The 15,619-nt window shown below is 51.3% G+C and overlaps 1 long non-coding RNA gene across 1 annotated transcript in view; it reads right to left on the bottom strand.

Moving 5' to 3' along the window:
• LOC135180029 (uncharacterized) overlaps window positions 1-14,885 on the bottom strand; it is a 112,383-nt gene extending 97,498 nt beyond the window's left edge. Inside the window, exons 1-2 of the long non-coding RNA XR_010304255.1 lie at window positions 14,830-14,885; window positions 4,494-4,623 (exon numbers count right to left, since the gene is read on the bottom strand). This is a non-coding gene — a long non-coding RNA (uncharacterized LOC135180029). The remainder of the gene's footprint in view (window positions 1-4,493; window positions 4,624-14,829) is intronic.
• Window positions 14,886-15,619: the final 734 nt, after the last annotated feature.

Below are 15,619 nucleotides of genomic sequence, written 5' to 3'. Positions count from 1 at the left end.
TCAATCTCCCTTCTGCCAGTTTAAACCCATTCCTCCTCCTCCTCCTCCTCCTCTCATTACAAGATCTTATCAATAGTCCTTCCCCAGCCCTCCTCTAGCCCCCTTCAGATACTGCAAGGCCACTCCAAGGTCTCTTCTAAGCCTTCTCTTCTCCAGGCTGCACAGCCCCAACTCTCTCAGCCTGTCCTCACAGCAGAGCTGCTGCAGCCCTCTCAGCATCTTGGTGGCCTCCTCTGGACTGGCTCCAACACTTCCATGTCCTGCTTGTGTTGGGGGCTCCAGAGCTGCACACAGGACTCCAGGTGGGGTCTGATGAGAGCAGAATAAAGAATATACACAGAGCCTCAAGCTGTGCCAGGGCAGGTCTAGGCTGGATGTTGTTAGGAAGTTGTTGGCAGAGAGAGTGATTGGCATTGGAATGGGCTGCCCAGGGAGGTGGTGGAGTGGCTGTGCCTGGAGGTGTTGCAGCCAAGCCTGGCTGGGGCACTGAGTGCCATGGTCTGGTTGGTTGGGCAGGGCTGGGTGCTAGGTTGGGCTGGCTGAGCTTGGAGCTCTCTTCCAACCTGCCTGATTCTATGATTCACACACAGAGATATTCCTGCATCCATGCAGCTGGATGCCTTGGATGATGTGCAGCACAGGAAGGACGTGGACCTGATGAAGAGGGTCTGAGGAAGGCCATGAAAATGATCAGGGGATTGGAACACCTCTGCTACAAAGACAGGCTGAGGGAGCTGGGAGTGTTCAGCCTGGAAAAGGCTCCAGGGAGACCTAGGAGCAGCCTGCCAGGACCTGAAAGAGGGCTAGAAGAAGGCTACAGAAGCACTGTTTGCAAAGGCCTGCAGTGATAGGACAGGGGCAAAGGCTTCAAACTACAGCAAAGTAGATTTAGATTGGATGTCAGGAACAAGTTCTGCACCATGAGGGTGCTGGGACACTGCAACAGGTTGCCCAGGGAAGTAGTTGAGGCCCCATGCATAGAGATATTCAAGGTGAGGATTGACAGGGCTCTGGGCAACCTGATCTAGTGGAGGATGTCCCTGCTGAGTGCAGAGGGGGTTGGACTGGATAACCTTTGGAGGTGCCTTCCAACCCAGCTTATTCTGTGATTCTATGCAGTTATTTACAGACCCAAGCCCTTAGCAGACCCCCAGAACTGCTGCCATGCCAGTGATTAATGGTTACAAATATGCTGGGTTTAGTTTTCCTCTCCCTCTCTGGAAATCATTTTTACAGTGAAAGAGAGAACAAAATGAACTGCAAGGCTTTTTTTTCACACAGCTGTTGTGAAACACTGGAATGGGCTGCCCGGGGAGGTGGTGGAGTCGCTGTCCCTGGAGCTGTTCAAGGCAGGACTGGACGTGGCACTTGGTGCCATGGTCTGGCCTTGAGCTCTGTGGTAAAGGGTTGGACTTGATGATCTGTGAGGTCTCTTCCAACCCTGATGATACTGTGACACTGTGATACTGTGAAATCTTCTTCTGCCTTAGCTGCAGGCAGAAAGGGTCAAGGCTCAGCACTCCTAGAGTAGGCAGCAGGGGCAGGTTGGGGCAGGGATCTCTCCCCAAGGCATGGTGAGCAGAGTCAGGCTGGAAACTGTGACCATTGGGATGCAGCAGCTCTGAGGTCAAACCCGAGGTCAGCATCACCCAATGTGGGCAGGCGTGGGTAGAACTGCAGCATAGTGAGGGCAGGGACCAAGGGTCAGAGCCAGAGCTGAAATGCAGCTTGAGTCCCTGGAGGCATCCCTGCCTTAACAAGGTTAGTGAGGGCAGGGACCAAGGGTCAGAGCCAGAGCTGAAATGCAGCTTGAGTCCCTGGAGGCATCCCTGCCTTAACAAGGTTAGTGAGGGCAGGGACCAAGGGTCAGAGCCAGAGCTGAAATGCAGCTTGAGTCCCTGGAGGCATCCCTGCCTTAACAAGGTGTGTTGCAGCCCTTTCTCACACAGCTCTGCCCCTGAGCTCAGGCAAGGTTACACTGCTGCACCTTGCAGCCCTGGCCTTGGGCAAGCACCCAAAACCCTCTGGGGATGCAGGACCCCAGCAGAAAATCACAACATTGTCTGTGTTTTACAAGGGACTCTTTCTGGAGGCTTTGCAAAACCAAAGTTCATCTTTTGGAAGAACATGAACAGTATTGTTCTTTCTGCTTTTGTTTTGGTGGGGGTTTTTAATGCACTTCAGTGCAGAGAAGAGCAACAAGGCTGGTGAAGGGCCTAGAGAATGAGAATGATGAAGAGCAGCTGAGGGAACTGGGACTGCCTAGCGTGAGGAAGAGGAGGCTGAGGAGAGACCTTATAATCCTCTACAATTTCCTCCAAGGTGAACTGGGACTGCTTAGTGTGAGGAAGAGGAGGCTGAGGAGAGACCTTATCATCCTCTACAATTTCCTCCAAGGTGAACTGGGACTGCTTAGTGTGAGGAAGTGCAGCTGAGGGAACTGGGACTGTTTAGAGTGAGGAAGAGGAGGCTGAAGGGAGACCTCATCATCCTCTACAATTTCCTCCAGCATGAACTGGGACTGCTTAGTGTGAGGAAGTGCAGCTGAGGGAACTGGGACTGTTTAGCGTGAGGAAGAGGAGGCTGAGGGAAGACTTCATCATCCTCTACAATTTCCTCCAGGGTGAACTGGGACTGCTTAGTGTGAGGAAGAGGAGGCTGACTAGGACTGTTTAGTGTGAGGAAGAGGCTGATATTGGGACTGCTTAGTGTGAGGAGAAGGCTGACTAGGACTACTTAGTGGGAGGGAGAGGAAGGTGAGGGGAGACCTTTCACCCTCTACAATTTCCTCCAGCATGAACTGGGACTGCTTAGTGTGAGGAAGAGCAGTTGAGGGAACTGGGACTGTTTAGAGTGAGGAAGAGGAGGCTGAGGGGAGACCTCATCATCCTCTACAATTTCCTCCAGGGTGAACTGGGACTGCTTAGTGTGAGGAGGAGGAGGCTGACTGGGACTGCTTAGTGTGAGGAGGAGGAGGCTGACTGGGACTGCTTAGTGTGAGGAAGAGGAAGGTGAGGGAAGACCTTTTCACCCTCTGCAACTACCTGAAAGGACAATGCAGAGGAGTAGGTGCTGGACTCTTCTCACAGGGAATTAGTGACAGAGGAGGGAATGACCTCAAGCTGCCCCAGGGAGGTTTAGGCTGGCTCTGAGGACACCTTTTTCCACTGCAAGAGTGGTCAGGCACTGGAGCAGGCTGGCCAGGGAGGTGGTGCAGTCACCAGCCCTGGATGTGTTTAAAGGTGGCTGGGGCTGTGGTTTAGTGGTGGCCATGCTAGAGCAGGGTTAACAGCTGGACCTGATGATCTCCAGGGTCTTTTCCAAGCTGAATGACTCTAGGGACTGGAGGGATTTCTGGTGTGGGTTTTGCCTGTTTGCTTTTTTTTAACCAAGAGACCTTCAAAAGCTTCACCTCCTCTATTTCTTTTAACCCCAAGTAGTGAACAGTATTGAACTGCTGCCATAAAACACAAGTCTCCTAAGGAGACAGGAATGATTACAGCATTAATATTCCAAGAAGCAACAAATACATGAAGTGGTAACTCATTGCTCTGGGAGATGATTAAAGCAACACGTCTGGGAGCAAGGCTGCTGCCTCCACCTCTCCCAGTGACTTGACAATATGGCATGCAACAAATCACTCCAGGCTGGGATCTGCAGAAGTTGTCTGAGTGAGTGGAGATCACAAGTGTGAAATTAGGCAACCCCCAGCCTCCTACTGTATTCACTAATCAGGATGACCATAAATGTCCTCCAGCTGATATTTGCATTCACACTAGCTAGGAAAAGCAGAAGGTAATGCCTGGAGCAGAAAGAAATCTTTAGAGCCCTTTCTCCTTGAGAGGAGGCTTTGTGACCAACTCTACAGCCACCTCATCAGGAGCAGTGTGGGCAGCAGGACAAGGGAGGTTATTGTGCCCCTGTACTCAGCACTGCTCAGGCCACACCTTGAGTACTGTGTCCAGTTCTGGGCCCCTCAATTCAAGAGAGATGTTGAGGTGCTGGAAGGTGTTTGGAGCAGGGCAGCAAGGCTGGGGAGGGGCCTGGAGCACAGCCCTGTGAGGAGAGGCTGAGGGAGCTGGGGGGGTGCAGCCTGCAGCAGAGGAGGCTCAGGGCAGAGCTCACTGCTGCCTGCAGCTGCCTGCAGGGAGGCTGTAGCCAGGTGGGGTTGGGCTCTGCTGCCAGGCAGCCAGCACCAGAAGAAGGGGACACAGCCTCAAGCTGTGCCAGGGCAGGTCTAGGCTGGATGTTGTTAGGAAGTTGTTGGCAGAGAGAGTGATTGGCATTGGAATGGGCTGCCCAGGGAGGTGGTGGAGTGGCTGTGGCTGGAGGTGTTGAAGCCAAGCCTGGCTGGGGCACTGAGTGCCATGGTCTGGTTGACTGGACAGGGCTGGGTGCTAGGTTGGGCTGGCTGAACTTGGAGCTCTCTTCCAACCTGCTTGATTCTATTCTATGATTCTATACATATGTGTTTACCTCCAGCTCTTACTCACCAAGCCTTGTCTTCTCCTGCAGGCATTGACTGATACATGCAATTATGGTGGCTTCATGCATAATTCAACACACAAAGACTGGGCTGGCTTCATAATTATTTTTTTTCCCAAGGAGGCATCAATCTCCCTCCTAGAGAAAGAAAAAAAACAGAGAAAAAACTGGTTAATAAAACCAGCAAGCCAGCAAGCTGGCAGCACTACTTGAAGTGTCTTTGCTAGAATTCATTTCATTGCAGATGCAACCCTGGTGGAACTATGGAATAGGTTGCCCAGGAAAGTAGCTGAGGTCCCATCCCTGAAGATATTCAAGGTGAGGCTTAACAAGGCTCTGAGCAACCTGATCTAATGGAGGATGGCCCTGCTGACTGCAAGGAGGTTGCCCTGGATGATCTTTAGAGGTCACAGCCAACCCAAACTATTCCATGATTCTATGCAAAACATTTGTGCAGCCTGCAGCAGAGGAGGCTCAGGGCAGAGCTCATTGCTGCCTGCAGCTGCCTGCAGGGAGGCTGTAGCCAGGTGGGGTTGGGCACTGCTGCCAGGCAGCCAGCAGCAGAAGAAGGGGACACAGCCTCAAGCTGTGCCAGGGGAGGTATAGGCTGGGTGTTAGGAGGAAGTTGTTGTCAGAGAGAGTGATTGGCACTGGAATGGGCTGCCCAGGGAGGTGTTGGAGTGGCTGTGCCTGGAGGTGTTGCAGCCAAGCCTGGCTGGGGCACTTAGTGCCATGGTCTGGTTGCTTGGCCAGGGCTGGGTGCTAGAATCATAGAATCATACAATCAATTACACAACCAATTATTGCAACCCTGGAGAAGTGCAAACATTTTCCAGTTGTTTCTTGCAGCTCAGAGAATCATAGAATCACAGAATCAGTCAGGGTTGGAAGGGCCCACAAGGATCAGCCAGTTCCAACCCCCCTGCCACTGCCAGGGACACCCTACCCTAGAGCAGGCTGGCCAGAGCCCCATCCAGCCTGGCCTTAAATACCCCCAGTGACAGTGACTCCACCTCCTCCCTGGGCAACCAGGGACTGGATGAGCTTGGAGGTGTCTCCCAACCTGATTGTTGATTCTATGATTGTAAAAGAAAGAACACAGATAAGACTTAATCACTCTGCCCAGTGCCTTTGCATTGATCTCTTCATTCCAAAGGAGGTCATTTTTGGTCTCCTATTTTCCTAAATAGGACCTCTTCAGAATCAGACATAACTCTGCTGCTCCATGTATTTGTTATATATTTCAACTGTCTTTTTGGACTTGATCAAGATCCTAATCTGTTATGAACTAAGATATATTTCACAACATCCAAGAATTCATCATTCCTATCCTGCCTTACAGGCACCCTGGCACTGATAGATGAAAGGAGCAGAAAGAGAGACCCTTGGCAGAGGTGATTTGAGCTGAAGAGAGAGAATGGAATGACCTTAAAAAGGCTTAGCTCCCAAACTGCATTTCATGGCATTTTTACTTCCCACCAAGCTGAAAGCATCAAAGTAGGCTGATGGGAAGTGCTTGCTGGTACACAGGGTGAGGCAGGCTTCTGCTCATGTGCTCTGCTTTTAGTGTTCAGCTGCCCACTCTGCAGTATCATGTCTTGACCCTTGACAGACTGAACAGCACTGATCCAACAGATCACACCCCTGGTAATCTCCTTGTTGTTGCTGAAAATGCCAACAGAGGCTCTGCTGCTTGTACAGTTTGGTCCCAAGGCAGGCAAATTCCTGAACTCAACTTTCATGGCTGTACTTACAGGAGGGTTTGGCTGAGTGGCTCAGGGCCTGTTCTCTGGCTTTGTGACCCCTGTAGATCATAGAATCACAGCATGGCTCAGGTTGGAAGGGACCTCAGAGATCATCTGTTCCAAAGTCCTGCCATGGGCAGGGACCCCTCTCAACTAGATTTGGCTGCTCAAGGTCTCATCCAACCTGGCCTTGAACACTCTCAGGAAGGAGGCATCCACAGCCTCCCTGGGCAGCCTATTCCAGAGTCTCACTACCCTCACACTGAGGAACTTCTTCCTCAGATTCAATTTAAACCTACTCTCCCTCAGCTTCAAACCATTCCCCCTTGTCCTGTCTCCAGACATCCCTATGAAAAGTCCCTCTGCAGCCTTCCTGCAGGAGCCTTTCAGCTATTGGCAGGCAGCTCCAAGGTCCCCCTGACAGCTGGGGAGGGGCCTGGAGCAGAGCCCTGTGAGGAGAGGCTGAGGGAGCTGGGGGGGTGCAGCCTGCAGCAGAGGAGGCTCAGGGCAGAGCTCATTGCTGCCTGCAGCTGCCTGCAGGGAGGCTGTAGCCAGGTGGGGTTGGGCTCTGCTGCCAGGCAAGCAGCAGCAGAAGAAGGGGACAGAGGCTCAAGCTGTGCCAGGGCAGGTCTAGGCTGGATGTTAGGAGGAAGTTGCTGGCAGAGAGAGTGATTGGCATTGGAATGGGCTGCCCAGGGAGGTGGTGGAGTGGCTGTGCCTGGAGGTGTTGCAGCCAAGCCTGGCTGGGGCACTTAGTGCCATGGTGTGGTTGGTTGGGCAGGGCTGGGTGCTAGGTTGGGCTGGGTGAGCTTGGAGCTCTCTTCCAGCCTGGATGATTCTATGATTTTGTGAATGCAGCAGAATTCCCAGACATATTCCAATTGGTGTTCAGAGGTGTGGGAGGCTAAACTCTCCTCTCCATAGAGACTTTCTAGAAGGACTCAGGGGTTGCAGAGTCTTTAGTAGAGTGTTCACATTGTCTTGTTGCAACAGGAACATGCATCTTAATTGCAGACTTTTGTTTTACCAAGTCTACCAAGGAGCAGCTCTGAAAATGGAAGACAGTTATTTTAAAGTGTAGTGAGGTTGTTATCTAGCAGCCAGAGCTGACAGCACAATGAGTGCCTGTCAGGAAACTGATATCCACTGGCTGTCATTCTTTTACACATCCTCCTCTTCATCCCAGTCAAGACTGAACAAACCATTTTTCAGCCTCCAAAGATCATAGAATCATAGAATTAACCAGGCTGGAAGAGACCTCCAAGATCATCCAGTCCAACCTAGCACCCAGCCCTATCCAGTCAACCAGACCATGGCACTGAGTGCCTCATCCAGGCTTGGCTTCAACACCTCCAGGTACACAGACCCCACCACCTCCCTGGGCAGCCCATTCCAATGCCAATCACTCTCTCTGCCAACAACTTCCTCCTCACATCCAGCCCAGACCTACCCCAGCACAACTTGAGGCCGTGTCCCCTTGTTCTGTTGCTGAGTGCCTGGCAGAAGAGACCAACCCCACCTGGCTGCAGCCTCCCTTCATGTAGCTTTAGCCAGCAATGAGGTCACCCCTGAGCCTCCTCTGCTCCAGGCTAAACAACCCCAGCTCCCTCAGCCTTGAAGGATATTGAGGACTGAGGAATCATAGAAGGGTCTGGGTTGGAAGAGGCCTTCAAAGATCATCCAGTCCAGCCCCTCCTGCAGTCATCAGGGACATCCTCAACTAGATCAGGCTGCCCAGAGCTCTGTTGAGCCTCACCTTGAACATCTCCTGGGATGGGGAAGCCCAGTGGCAGGAGCCCAGCACACTCACACAAAGTGTTATCCCACTGCAGGACTGGGAACTGGAAGTTGCCATCATGGTAGTGAAGGAGAATGTGTAAGGCAACAAAGTTTGCCTCTTAAGAGTATCAAACAGAGGCACTACAGGATTCTCAGGGGCCAAATCAAGCCAAGGGCTACTCTTCCATAGTGCACATCTTGGTAGCACAATTCTCACACACACATAAATAAATATGATATGTGCTTGCAGACACACACACAAACACAGTTGGTCTCAAGTTCCAGAAGCACAGAATCACAGAAGCACAGAATTAACCAGGTTGGAAACAACCTTGGAGGTCATCGAGTCCAACCTATCACCTAACACCTTCTAACCAACCAAACCATGGCACCAGGTGCCTCATCCAGCCTCCTCTTAAACACCTCCAGGAATGATGGCTCCACCACCTCCCTTGCAGATCATTCCAACACCAATCACTATTTCCATGAAGAACTTCTTCCTAACATCCAGCCTGGACCTGCCCTGGTGCAGTTTAAGGCTGTGTCCTCTTGTTCTGGTGCTGCTTGCCTGGGAGCAGAGCCCAACCCCACCTGGCTACAGCCTCCCTGCAGGGACCTGCAGACAGCAATGAGCTCTGCCCTGAGCCTCCTCTTCTCCAGCCTGCACACCCCCAGCTCCTTGTAGGGCTGAGAGAGCTGGCACAAGGCAAGGACTAATCAAGTACTACTAGGAGAAAAGATGCTCACAAATAATTGCCAAGTATGACTGTAGCTGTTTAAACTCAAGTGAGAAACTCTAATTAGCATAAAATACTCCTCACAGACCACATAGCTATAGCTGGGTAGAGGCAATCCCAGGCACTGCACAGGCTGGGCAGTGTCTGGCTTGAGAGCAGCCCTGAAGAAAAGGACTGGCAGAAAAGGGGTGCTGGTGGATGAGTTCAGTGTGAGCTGCCAGTGTGCACCTGCAGCCCAGAGAGCCAGCTGTGCCCTGGGCTGCATCCAGAGAAGTGTGGGCAGCAGGGTGAGGGAGGTGATTCTGCCTCTCTACACCGCTCCCCTGAGACCCTACCTGGAGCACTGTGTCCAGTTCTGGAGCCTCTATGACAGGAAAGATCTGGAGGTGCTGGAATGTGTCCACAGAAGGGCCACGAGGGTGATCAGAGGGCTGGAGCTGCTCTGCTGTGAGGACAGGCTGAGAAAGATGGGGTTGTTGAGTCTGGAGAGGAGAAGGCTCCAAGGAGACCTAATTGTGGCCTTTCAGTATCTGAAGGGGGCTACAAGAAAGCTGGGGAGGGACTTTTTAGGGTGTTGGGTAGTGATGGGACTGGGGGGAATGGATCCAAGCTAGAGAAGGGGGGATTTAGAACAGATATTATGAAGAAGTTCTTCCCACACTGGCACAGGCTGCCCAGGGAGGTGGTGGAAGCCTCCTCCCTGGAAGCCTTTAAGGCCAGGCTGGATGTGGCTCTGGGCAAGCTGCTCTAGTGTGAGGTGTCCCTGCCCATGGCAGGAGGGTTGGAACTGGCTGATCCTCAAGGTCCCTTCCAACCCTGCCTGATTCTGTGATTCTTTGATTCAACTCCAAAATCATGCACATAGCTTTTTTCATGCATCCCTCACAGGCTGAGCCTGGGCCCATCACACAAGGCACTTCCCCAAGGCTTGAAAGCTGTTTAATCTTTTCTGGCACCTCTGAGATAAGTTCTGAATGGGCTTCCTAAGCTCCTTATACTGAAAGGAACAAGGCCAGAAGTTCCCAAGTTCCCTTCAGAGGGTGGGCACACACTGAGCCTGACCAGTTATCAGTAAACACCAATTGATTGCAATCCTTTCTTCAAAGAGGGTCTGTGTCTATTGCAGCAAACACACAAATATTAGACATCTCCTCCTGACAATAAGAAACCAGCAGGAAAGTACCAGGAGGGAGAAAAAGAGAAATATTTTTTTAAAATGAATGGTCTGAACCTTTCTCTTTGTGGCTGAAGTGAGAGTGATGAGGGCTGGATTCAGCTTTTTGTTATGAGACACTTAGGCAGAGGCCAATGGGAGGAGATTGAACCACAACAACCCCAGGCAGCACTGCAGGCTGGGGCCAGAGTGGCTGAGAGCAGGCAGGCAGAGAGGGAGCTGGGGGTGCTAGGAGAGAGGAGCTGCAGAGGAGGCAGCAGTGTGCCCAGGTGGGCAGCAGAGCCAATGGCATCCTGGGCTGGCTCAGGAGCAGTGTGGGCAGCAGGACAAGGGAGGTTCTTCTGCCCACCCCTGTGCTCAGCACTGCTCAGGCCACCCCTGGAGTGCTGTGTCCAGTTCTGGGCTCCTGCATTGCAGAGAGATGCTGAGGTGCTGGAAGGTGTTTGGAGCAGGGCAGCAAGGCTGGGGAGGGGCCTGGAGCACAGCCCTGTGAGGAGAGGCTGAGGGAGCTGGGGGGGTGCAGCCTGCAGCAGAGGGGGCTCAGGGCAGAGCTCATTGCTGCCTGCAGCTGCCTGCAGGGAGGCTGTAGCCAGGTGGGGTTGGGCTCTGCTGCCAGGCAGCCAGCAGCAGAAGAAGGGGACACAGCCTCAAGCTGTGCCAGGGCAGGTCTAGGCTGGATGTTAGAAGGAAGTTGTTGTCAGAGAGAGTGATTGGCACTGGAATGGGCTGCCCAGGGAGGTGGTGGAGTGGCTGTGCCTGGAGGTGTTGCAGCCAAGCCTGGCTGGGGCACTTAGTGCCATGGTCTGGTTGGTTGGGCAGGGCTGGGTGCTAGGTTGGGCTGGCTGAGCTTGGAGCTCTCTTCCTGATTCTCTGTGGTATGGTTTTTACAGGGTGGTATAGATTTACATCTGTGGAGGAAAAATATTGGAAAGAAATACAAACAAATGACAAAAGCCTGAGAATTAGGTTAATTGTCTGTAAAAAGCAGATATAATCTCCCCCTCCCCCCCCAACGAGAAAAAACAATAGAAAAGAAAATGCATCAAAATGCAGGTGGATGCCAGGCCATATATTACAGGGGCTATTTGTGCAGCTGTAGATCACAGATCAGTCCCAGTGAGTCACAGAAGCCTAACATTAGAGGTAAGAGGCATCAGACAGAGGAATGTTAATTAAAATGACAATTGCTGTTAAGTGTAGCATTCTGCTAAATGCAGTGACAGCCAAAACACCACCGAGGTGTTTCAGAATAACCAGCAGCATCACAGAATGGCAGGGGCTGGAGGGCACCTCCAAAGCTCAGCCAGTCCAACCCCCCTGCTAGAGCCAGCAGCACCTAGAGCAGCTCACACTGAACACATCCAGGAGGGTTTGGAATGTCTGCAGAGAGGGAGACTCCACAACCCCCCTGGGCAGCCTGTGCCAGAGTTGTGTCACTGTCACAGGGGAAAAACATTCTCCTCATGTTTCCATAGAATTTCCTATGCCTCAGCTCCCACCCATTGCCCCTTGTGCTGGCACTGGGCATCACCCAGCAGAGCCTGGCTCCAGCCTCCTGCCACTCACCTGCACATCTTCATATGCATTAATGAGGTCACCTCTCAGGCTCCTCTGCTCCCAGCAGCACAACCACAGCTCCTTAAGGCTCTCCTCATAACAGAGATGTTCCATTCCCTTCATCATCTTTGTGGCTCTCTCCAGCAGTTCTATGTCCCTCTTGAACTGGAGGGCCCAGAATTGGACACAGTACTCCAGATGTGGCCTCCCCATGGCAGAGTAGAGGGGCAGGAGAACCTCTCTCCACCTCCTCACCACAGCCCTTCTAATGCACCCCAAATGCCATCGCCCCTCCTGGCCACCAGAGCACATTGCTGGCTCATGGTCAACCACACACCCACTGTGACCACCCAGATCCTTTTCCCTTACACTGCTTTCCAACAGGCCAGTCCCCAACCTATCCTGATACCTGTGGTTGTTCTATGATTCCATGATCCCACCAAATGAGGACATGCTGCATGTGCTGCTTTCACCAGTGTGCACGTGAAGTAAAGCTCCTACCAAGGACTAGAAGGGGTTTGTACATCACCTGGGGTTTGTGATGAGATGAGGAGGCTCAGGGGTGATCTTATTACTGTCTACAACTACCTGAAGGGGCATTGTAGCCAGGTGGGGGGTGGCCTCTTCTGCCAGGTAACCAGCAATAGAACAAGGGGACACAGTCTCAAGTCGTGCCAGGGTAGGTATAGGCTGGATATTAGGAGGAAGTTCTTCACAGAGAGAGTGATTGGCATTGGAATGGGCTGCCCAGGGAGGTGGTGGAGTCACTGTCCCTGGGGGTCTTCAAGAAAAGACTGGATGAGGCACTTAGTGCCATGGTCTGGTTGATTGGATAGGGCTGGGTGCTAGGTTGGACTGGATGAGCTTGGAGCTCTCTTCCAACCTGCCTGATTCTATGATTCTATGATTCTATGAATGGAGTTTTCACCCAGTGATGCACACAGGCAAGGCTGTCGAGCACAGACCTGCTGAGAAGTGCACACACAGTACCCTGTGCCACAAAGCATCTCAGGAGGGTCTGTGGAGTCACTTGGACTGAGTCAAGAATCATAGAATCATAGCATCAGTTAGGGTGAAAGGGACCATAAGGACCATCCAGTTCCAACCTCCCTGCCATGGCCAGGGACACCTCACACTAGAGCAGGCTGTCCTCAGCCTCAGCCAGCCTGGCCTTAAACACCTCCAGGGATGAGGCTTCCATCACCTCCCTGGGCAACCTGTTCCAGGCTCTCACCACCCTCATGATGAAGAGCTTCTTCCTAACATCCAGTCTGAATCTACCCATTTCATAGAATCAACCAGGTTGGAAGGGACCTCCAAAATGACCCAGTCCAACCTCTCACAACTAGACCATAGAATCACAGCATTTCCAGCTTTGTTCCATCCCCCCCACTCCTACCACTACCTGACATACAAAAAAGTCCCTCCCCAGCTTTCTTGTAGGTCTCTTAAGACACTGAAAGAAGGAGCTTGAAAAAAATCATCACCATCCCCTACCACCCCCAACCAATCCACTCACTTATCAATGACATTTCAGATCAATATAGTAATGGAGTAATTAGCATAGAATCATAGAATGGTCTGGGCTGGAATGGACCTCCAAAGGTCATCCAGTCCAACCCTCTTCCGCAGTCAGCAAGGGAATCCTCAACTAGATCAGCTTGCCCAGAGCCCTGTTGAGCCTCACACTGCTCAGGCCACACCTTGAGTACTGTGTCCAGTTCTGGGCCCCTCAATTCAAGAGAGCTGCTGAGGTGCTGGAAGGTGTTTGGAGCAGGGCAGCAAGGCTGAGGAGGGGCCTGGAGCACAGCCCTGTGAGGAGAGGCTGAGGGAGCTGGGGGGGTGCAGCCTGCAGCAGAGGAGGCTCAGGGCAGAGCTCATTGCTGCCTGCAGCTGCCTGCAGGGAGGCTGTAGCCAGGTGGGGTTGGGCTCTGCTGCCAGGCAGCCAGCAGCAGAAGAAGGGGACAGAGGCTCAAGCTGTGGCAGGGCAGGTCTAGGCTGGATGTTGTTAGGAAGTTGTTGTCAGAGAGAGTGATTGGCACTGGAATGGGCTGCCCAGGGAGGTGGTGGAGTGGCTGTGGCTGGAGGTGTTGAAGCCAAGCCTGGCTGGGGCACTTAGTGCCATGGTCTGGTTGGTTGGGCAGGGCTGGGTGCTAGGTTGGGCTGGATGAGCTTGGAGCTCTCTGCCAGCCTGCTTGATTCTATGATTTTATGATTTCCAGGGATGGGGCCCAAACTACCTCCCTGGGCAACCTGTTGCAGTGTTCCACCACCCCCAGTTATGGCATGTTTTACCCCCAGTTCTGGTATGTTTTACCCCCAGTTATGGCATGTTTTACCCTCAGTTATGGCATGTTTTACCCCCAGTTCTGGTATGTTTTACCCCCAGTTATGGTATGTTTTACCCTCAGTTATGGCATGTTTTACCCCCAGTTCTGGTATGTTTTACCCCCAGTTATGGCATGTTTTACCCCCAGTTCTGGTATGTTTTACCCCCAGTTATGGTATGTTTTACCCTCAGTTATGGCATGTTTTACCCCCAGTTATGGTATGTTTTACCCTCAGTTATGGCATGTTTTACCCTCAGTTATGGTATGTTTTACCCTCAGTTATGGCATGTTTTACCCCCAGTTATGGTATGTTTTACCCTCAGTTATGGCATGTTTTACCCCCAGTTATGGTATGTTTTACCCTCAGTTATGTCATGTTTTACCCCCAGTTATGGTATGTTTTACCCTCAGTTATGGCATGTTTTACCCTCAGTTATGGTATGTTTTACCCTCAGTTATGGCATGTTTTACCCCCAGTTATGGTATGTTTTACCCTCAGTTATGGCATGTTTTACCCCCAGTTATGGTATGTTTTACCCTCAGTTATGGCATGTTTTACCCCCAGTTATGGTATGTTTTACCCCCAGTTATGGCATGTTTTACCCCCAGTTATGGCATGTTTTACCCTCAGTTATGGTATGTTTTACCCCCAGTTATGGTATGTTTTACCCTCAGTTATGGCATGTTTTACCCTCAGTTATGGTATGTTTTACCCTCAGTTATGGTATGTTTTACCCTCAGTTATGGCATGTTTTACCCCCAGTTATGGTATGTTTTACCCCCAGTTCTGGTATGTTTTACCCCCAGTTATGGTATGTTTTACCCTCAATTATGGTATGTTTTACCCCCAGTTATGGCATGTTTTACCCCCAGTTATGGTATGTTTTACCCTCAGTTATGTCATATTTTACCCTCAGTTATGGCATGTTTTACCCCCAGTTCTGGTATGTTTTACCCCCAGTTATGGTATGTTTTACCCTCAGTTATGGTATGTTTTGCAGCAATGATAAGATTAGAAGTACCTTGATCTATCCTGGAGCTGAAAGTGTAGTCCCCTTCCTGGATAACATTTACATCTAGAAGACAAAAAGGTCATTGATAATTATTGTTCTGGTGTCCTGGCTCAGCTACTGATTTGCTTCATCACAAGTCCTTTCTGACTCAACAGGAAACAATGAGAGACTTAGGTTGTCTGTAGGGAAAACAGGCATCCGAGTGGAAGCGTACATCACTTTCAATCACACACTTCAAAGGCATCCAGCTCCTTTCCATATATTTGGGGATTTGTTCACCAGTTTGGGTTGAGCTGCTTGCAAATCAGAGTGCAGAAACCTCTTTGTGTGATACCCCCAGCTGCCATTTGCAGAGCCTGTGACATATGGTCCTTCAGACGAGGAGATAATCACAGAGGATCATTCTTGAGAGCCCGTTAGGCTTGCAGAGGAGCTGTCTCTGCCATGTGCTGCTTGCTGATGGCTAAATATGATCAATTCACTCACTTTATGTTCAAAAACACAGCTGAAAGATTTCTGGAAGGAGTGGCATGAAAGCAAGAAAGTATTGACCCTAACTGCTCAAAGTGAGAAATGCAGTCCTGAGTCCATTCAACTTCAAGGCAAATTAATGAACTAAACAGAAATCTGCAGCTGAAACTCACTGATAGGAGAATAATCTAATTCTCCACAATGATGAAGCTGGGGAGGGGCCTGGAACACAAAACCCTATGAGGAGAGGCTGAGGGAATTGGGGGTGTGCAGCCTGCAGAAGAGGAGGCTCAGGGCAGAGCTCATTGCTGTCTACAACTACCTGAAT

The sequence above is a fragment of the Pogoniulus pusillus genome, chromosome 12, assembly GCF_015220805.1.
Source record: "Pogoniulus pusillus isolate bPogPus1 chromosome 12, bPogPus1.pri, whole genome shotgun sequence".
Lineage (NCBI taxonomy): Eukaryota > Metazoa > Chordata > Aves > Piciformes > Lybiidae > Pogoniulus > Pogoniulus pusillus.
This window is presented reverse-complemented; position numbering and strand designations above follow the sequence as displayed.